The sequence below is a fragment of the Belonocnema kinseyi genome, chromosome 2 (genome assembly GCF_010883055.1).
Source record: "Belonocnema kinseyi isolate 2016_QV_RU_SX_M_011 chromosome 2, B_treatae_v1, whole genome shotgun sequence".
Classification (NCBI taxonomy): domain Eukaryota; kingdom Metazoa; phylum Arthropoda; class Insecta; order Hymenoptera; family Cynipidae; genus Belonocnema; species Belonocnema kinseyi.
Window position 1 is genome coordinate 33529419 of NC_046658.1, and position 6283 is coordinate 33535701.

A 6283-nucleotide genomic window follows, 5' to 3' on the forward strand; every position below is an offset into this window, starting at 1 on the left:
AGGAACTTCCGAAAAAGCACTTTTCTGAAGGATTAAAAAAACTTGAAAAGCGATTGACCAAGTGTGTAGAGCTCCAAGGAGATTATGTTGAAAAATAAAAAAGAATTTACCCAAAAAAAATTGTTTTTATACTTCATTCTAAGGACTTATTGAACTACCCTCGTGCCTTATTTTCTTCACGCTTCTTACTGGTCTTTCTAAATAACGAGTTACATTAAACCTCGCATTAAACTCACAATGATTTCGTATCGCCTTCATTATTTACAGTAATTCTTTGCATTAATTACACTGATTCGAGAGTGATTTGCCCCTCGGTTCATTTGCCACCTAGAAAAGTAAGCTCCTCCACTTCTGTGAAAAATATTTTATTTTTTCGAATGAGAACAGTGAAATTGAACCACAAAATATGAATTTTGAAGGAAAATAGTTCATCAATTCTGACCTACAGCACATTCATTTTGAAGCAAACAGTTGTATTTGAAACAAATAAAGATTCAATAAAAAAGACAAAGAAATGATGAATGTCTATGATCAGCCGAAAAAAAATCTGAAGCGTTATTACTCGGCAAGAAAAAATCACAGAAAGTTGAGCTAAAGACAGAAACATTGTTCAACGTTATACTTGTAAAATGATGTCAGAACAATTCTCTTACAAAATTTGTTATCTTCTCAATGACAGAAAATGTGTGACAAAACAGGAGAAATTATTATCCTCAATTTTCAGTACGTCGACTTTTTGATTCCTCCGCACGTTCAACAAACCTCAATAAAATGGAAATCTTCGACCTTTTGTGATTGATGTGATTGATCATGAAAAATCATGAAATATGACTAAGAGTAAAACTTCTTTTTTAACATATTTAGTCATTTCTTAAACAATTTTCTGTTTCCAAAATCATGAAAATATATAATTGTATTTTCAAAAAATTTTCAATTGTTCCAACAATCATCATTTGTCTAAAAAATTTCGTTCTTCATTCAAATTGTGAAAAGTTTTTATCTATCGGCATAAATTTATAAAAAATTGAAGAGTACTGAAAGTATAACTTGTTGCTTAACATATTTGGTCATTTATAAACACTTTTTATTTGTTTAAACGATTTTTTCTTCCTAAAATAATGAAAACGTATTATTGTATTATATATTATTATATAATTATATGCACGAGTCTTTCAGTATTGAAACTCATTAAGATCGTAATTATTCCGACGCTTTTGATTCGGTCATTAATAATTTTTATTGGCCGTTCAAACTTTAAGATAAAACCGGTGAATCGAGAAGCTTCTTTTAAGCTAGATTTTAGCCTAAAATATCTGTCCACAGACGATATATATTTTTTTTTACAATAAATCGTCGCAGTCGGCAAATTCCACTTATTCATTCGGCATTTATGAAAATACTCCCCCCCCCCCCTCGACATCCCATACGCTCACTACGCCCCTGAATGTAATTGATATTATTCGTAATGACAATCGGTTTTATGCATAGCATAATCAAAGTTACATATTTTTTCAAATATTATAATAATTATTAGTAAAAAAATCCTTAAAATATTTTTTCTTCATGTGTGGGAAATATGATAGGTTTCGATCCAGACATTTAGAAAATGAATTTAAATTATTTTTCAACTTAAAAAACAAAATTAAACTTATAATTATTCTAAATTTTTATTATTAGATTCTAAAATCTATCAAAATTGTATAAAGTATTTTTGCTGACAATAAGTTTAAAAAAAACCATGGAGAAACAAATAATGTATTTTTACATTCTCATCCTGATGAGAAGGTATTGGTTTTATGTAAAATTTCACTTTGTCGGTTTTCATCAAATCGCCACGTTTTGAGACCCACTGAGTCAGAAAAAACGATTTTTACGAAGGTGTTTGTCTGTCTGTAGTCTGTATTCTGTAGGCACGATAACTTTCGTAAAAGTCATCAGATTGGATTCTGCTTTGGCACACTTTTTCAAAATCTAAAAAGGAATAACAACTTCGTAAACCAGCTATTTTGGATCAAAATTCAAAAAGTGAGCGCGTTTCAAAATTTTTGGAACCACATTTTTTTCAAGATTTCAAAATTCTATGAACGGTTATTTATAGTACTCAGAAACCCAAACAATTTATTTTTATGGCTTTTTTCTATAAAAAGAAAATTATCAGAGTTAAAGCATTTTCAAAATCCAAAAAAACAAACTAAAATGAATACTTCAAGCCAAACAACGCATGATATGAAAAAAATCAAAAGAAGAAAAGTTTTCATTTTTGAAAGCCCTACAAGATGATCATAACAACTTTTTTTAATTTGGTGGAAAGTTGAAAATTCAAAATTTGATGGTACCAAAAATGTTTGAAACCATATTTTTCAAGGTTATAAAATTCTATGTACGATTATTCATAGTACTTAGAAACTTAAACACTTTATCCCCATGACGTTTTTGTATAAAAAGAAAATCAGCAGAGCATTTTAAATATCCAAAATACAAACTAAAATGGACATTTTAAGCCAAACAACGTATGATATGAAAAAAAGTCAAGGGAAGAAAAACGTTGCTTTTTGAAAGCCCTACAAGACAATGATCAAAGCTTTTTTGATTTGGTGCAAAAGTTGAAAATTCAAAATTTGATCGTACCACAAATTTTTGAAACCACATTTTTCAAGATTTCAAAATTCTGTGTACGGCTGTTCATTGTACTTAGAAACTCAAATAATTTATCCCCATGACGTTTTTCAATAAAAAGAAAATTATTAGAGTTACAGCATTTTAAAATTCAAAAAAAAAAAAAACTAAATTGAACATTTTAGGCCAAATACACCATGATATGAAAAAAATTCAAGCGAAGAAAAACGTTGATTTTTGAAAGATCTACAAGATTATCATAACAACTTTTCTAATTTGGTCGAAAAGTTGAACATTTCAAATTTTATCTTACCAGAAATAATGAAAAATCCAAAAATTCCATTTTTTTGTCAAACTATGCAAGATAAGCAAAAAAAATGAATAAGCTAAAATTGCGCGCCCTGGAAAGACCTACAAATTTCTAATGAATTACTTTCCAATAGGACACGTAGTTTTTGATTATAGTCGTAAAAAACTACATTAAAAATTAAAAAATTAAAACATTTTGGACTAACGACACAAGTTACGAAAAAAAATGAGACAAAACTTTTTTATCCAAAAAAGAGCTATAATTTTTGATAGGACACGTAGTTTTTACTTTAGTCGTAAAAAAATATGCAGATGCGCAGTCAATTTTATTTAATCGTAAAAAACAAGATCAAAAGTAAAAAAATTATAAAAACAAGGAAATAAGAGTTAGTATGATTCAATTTTTATGCATATGATGAATTGTAATGATATACATTTATTGAAATGATACATTTTTCAGCGCAGTCTAGAATACAATTAAAAGCAAAATAAAAAACAAATATAAAAATAATCATGATAAATACAATTTGCTCTTTATTCTATTATATATAGTTACAAGAAATTAGTACCAAACTGACTACATGTTGTTTGATGGTAATATTGTCAAATTATATTTAATAAATAAAATTACTGTTATGAAATATAAAATTTAGTTGGAAATTAAAATTAAATAACAGATGTTGAAATTTTATAATTGATTTAATGAGGAAGAAAGTTAAAATAAGAACAATGCTATATGTTGGTATAAATAAGTAATTTATTAACAACAGTAACCATAATGCAGTAGCAAATGATTTATTTGAATAAACGAATGGAATAAAACGAATGAATAAAATATCCAGTTTCGAGAAACAGTATATAGAAGTTTTTGCAATCGCAAAGTGAGAGGAACCTTAAACTGCAACAGGCTCGGTTGCAAATAACGATTAAAAGTGCGATTTTCGGTTTAAACAATTAATAAAAACTTAATTCTGAGATGTTGAGTTGCTAAATTAAAAGATGATTAGTTTAATTAGAAAAATCTAACCAATTCCAAGTAAATCATTCAAGAATTTAAACGTTTAAATTTCATGGGGTTTGCAATTCGTCATTTGACAGCCACCAAAAATATATTTTTCAATTGAAAAAGATAGTTTAAACTTACTTCTGAGATATGGAGAAGCTGGATAAGAATAAAAAAGTTTTCATCCTAAAAATCATTCTGTTCCGAGAAAATAAAGATTGTGTGTGACCGTATCGCTCTACAATATGTGAGTTTTCACTGAAAGATATATAAGGAGAAGAAAAATATATTTTTGTTTATAAATAAATAATAGTAATTTTAAGATACGTCGTTTCTGATTGCACGACAAAAAGTTAATAAAAAAAAAACCTTATAAAAGTGGCTGCCAGTTTTATGTCAAAGCTTTTTCTTTGAAAAAATAAGCATTTTATTATTGTATTGCATTGAAAAACTTTTAGAAAGAGAAATATGGTCAACAAACGTTTAAAAAAAAGTAAGAGGTTAGGAAATTAAAAAGAAGAAGATGGGAGACAAGTACAGCGTCGGCTATCTGGTTCTGAATCGCCACTATTTTTATTTTACTATATTAAAAATGAAATTTCGACCAAATCCTTACAAAGAAATATGTATTAGATTTAAAAGAAAATTTATGCAAAAATCCCATTTGTGCATGCAATTTTCATCTTTTTCATCAAGTGTCTCGAAAACTTTCACTCGTAAGACTACAACTTTCGTTGACATTATTTGGTTGCTGTTGGCATTGTGATTTTCGTAATGAACGTGACAAAAGAAATCAATGTATGCAGTTTCAAAAAAATCGGAGGTAAGCGCTATTTGGAACCATACTTGAAAATACTAATTAGGCAACAATGTTACTGTTTCTTAAAAATAAAATAACTTTCTAAAATTTACAAATTGTTATAAAATTTTCTTTTCTATTTCATACCTAAAAATATCATAACCTGCCAATTTACAATTCAATTTAATTTGACAGATTCTTACTGGAAAGTTACGTAACCGAAAAGTTAAATTTCCGACTGAAAGTAGATGTTCCTTATTGCCGTTAAAACGCTACCTTCGAAGTTGGCAATAATCGGACCAGTGGTGGTTAGTAACTTGTTACAAGTAACGAAGTTACTACAAAGTTACTTTATTTGTAACTTTTAGGGTAACTTAGTTACGATTTTTGCAGTAAGTGGTGAGTTAATTTTAGTTACTTTACAGTTACTTTGTGTTTTTTCTATATCTTTTTTGTATGGTCAATTTGAATTTTTTTTTTTTAATAAAAAAGGAAAAGATTAAACACTCGTATTTGAAAGTCGCGCGGTTTTAGATCGTTCGGGTTTCCGTATGTACGGCAATGACTCAACCACTCAAGCAAGATATGTATTACTGTTCATTTGACGAAATATCTGGATAGTTTTTTATTTACTAAACCAATCCCTGTTTTTTCAATAATATTTTGATGAATTATTAATATTTTTATTGTAATAATATAATTATAATAAATGATTTTATTAATCTTGTATTAATAGTTTTTATTTTAAAATGAAAAATTAAGCAAAAGAAAAAAGTTACTTTATCTAGTAACTGTGACTGTAACTAGTTACTTTTTTGTTAAGTAACGTAACTTTAACTAGTTACTCAAAAAAAATAAGTTACCCAACACTGAATCGGACCCACTCTGCACGTAGTGAAATTACCAGGCTTTTATTTCTGGAGTGGGATAAAATAAATAATTATGACATGATACATACGAGGTATGTTCCAAAAATAAGGTGACTTTATGGTTTTCTCAAAAAATATTCATTTTTTCTTCAATATTTTTGTTGTCCCCTTCAAAGTAATCCCTCTCAGATACAATACACTTGTTCCAACGCTTTTTCCAATCATCGAAGCACTTCTGATAATCATTTTGTGGTATAGCCTTGAGTTCTTTCAGCGATGCAGTTTTTATCTCCTCAATCGTTGAAAATCGATGTCCTTTCATGGTTTTCTTCAGTTTTGGGAAAAGAAAAAAATCGCTGGGGGCCAAATCCGGTGAATATGGAGGCTGAGGCATGACTGTGGTGCTGTTTTTGGTCAGAAAATCTTTCACAAGCAACGATGAATGAGCAGGTGCATTATCGTGATGCAAATGCCACGAACTGTTTTTCCAAAGTTCCGGACGTTTTTTGCGTATCGCCTCTCGCAAACGGCGCATAACTTAAAGGTAATACTCCTTATTGACCGTACGACCTTGTGGTAAGAACTCCTGATGCACTACGCCACGGTAATCAAAGAAGACAGTGAGCAAAACCTTCACATTTGACCGAACTTGACGTGCTTTTTTGGATCTTGTAGACTCAGGATGCT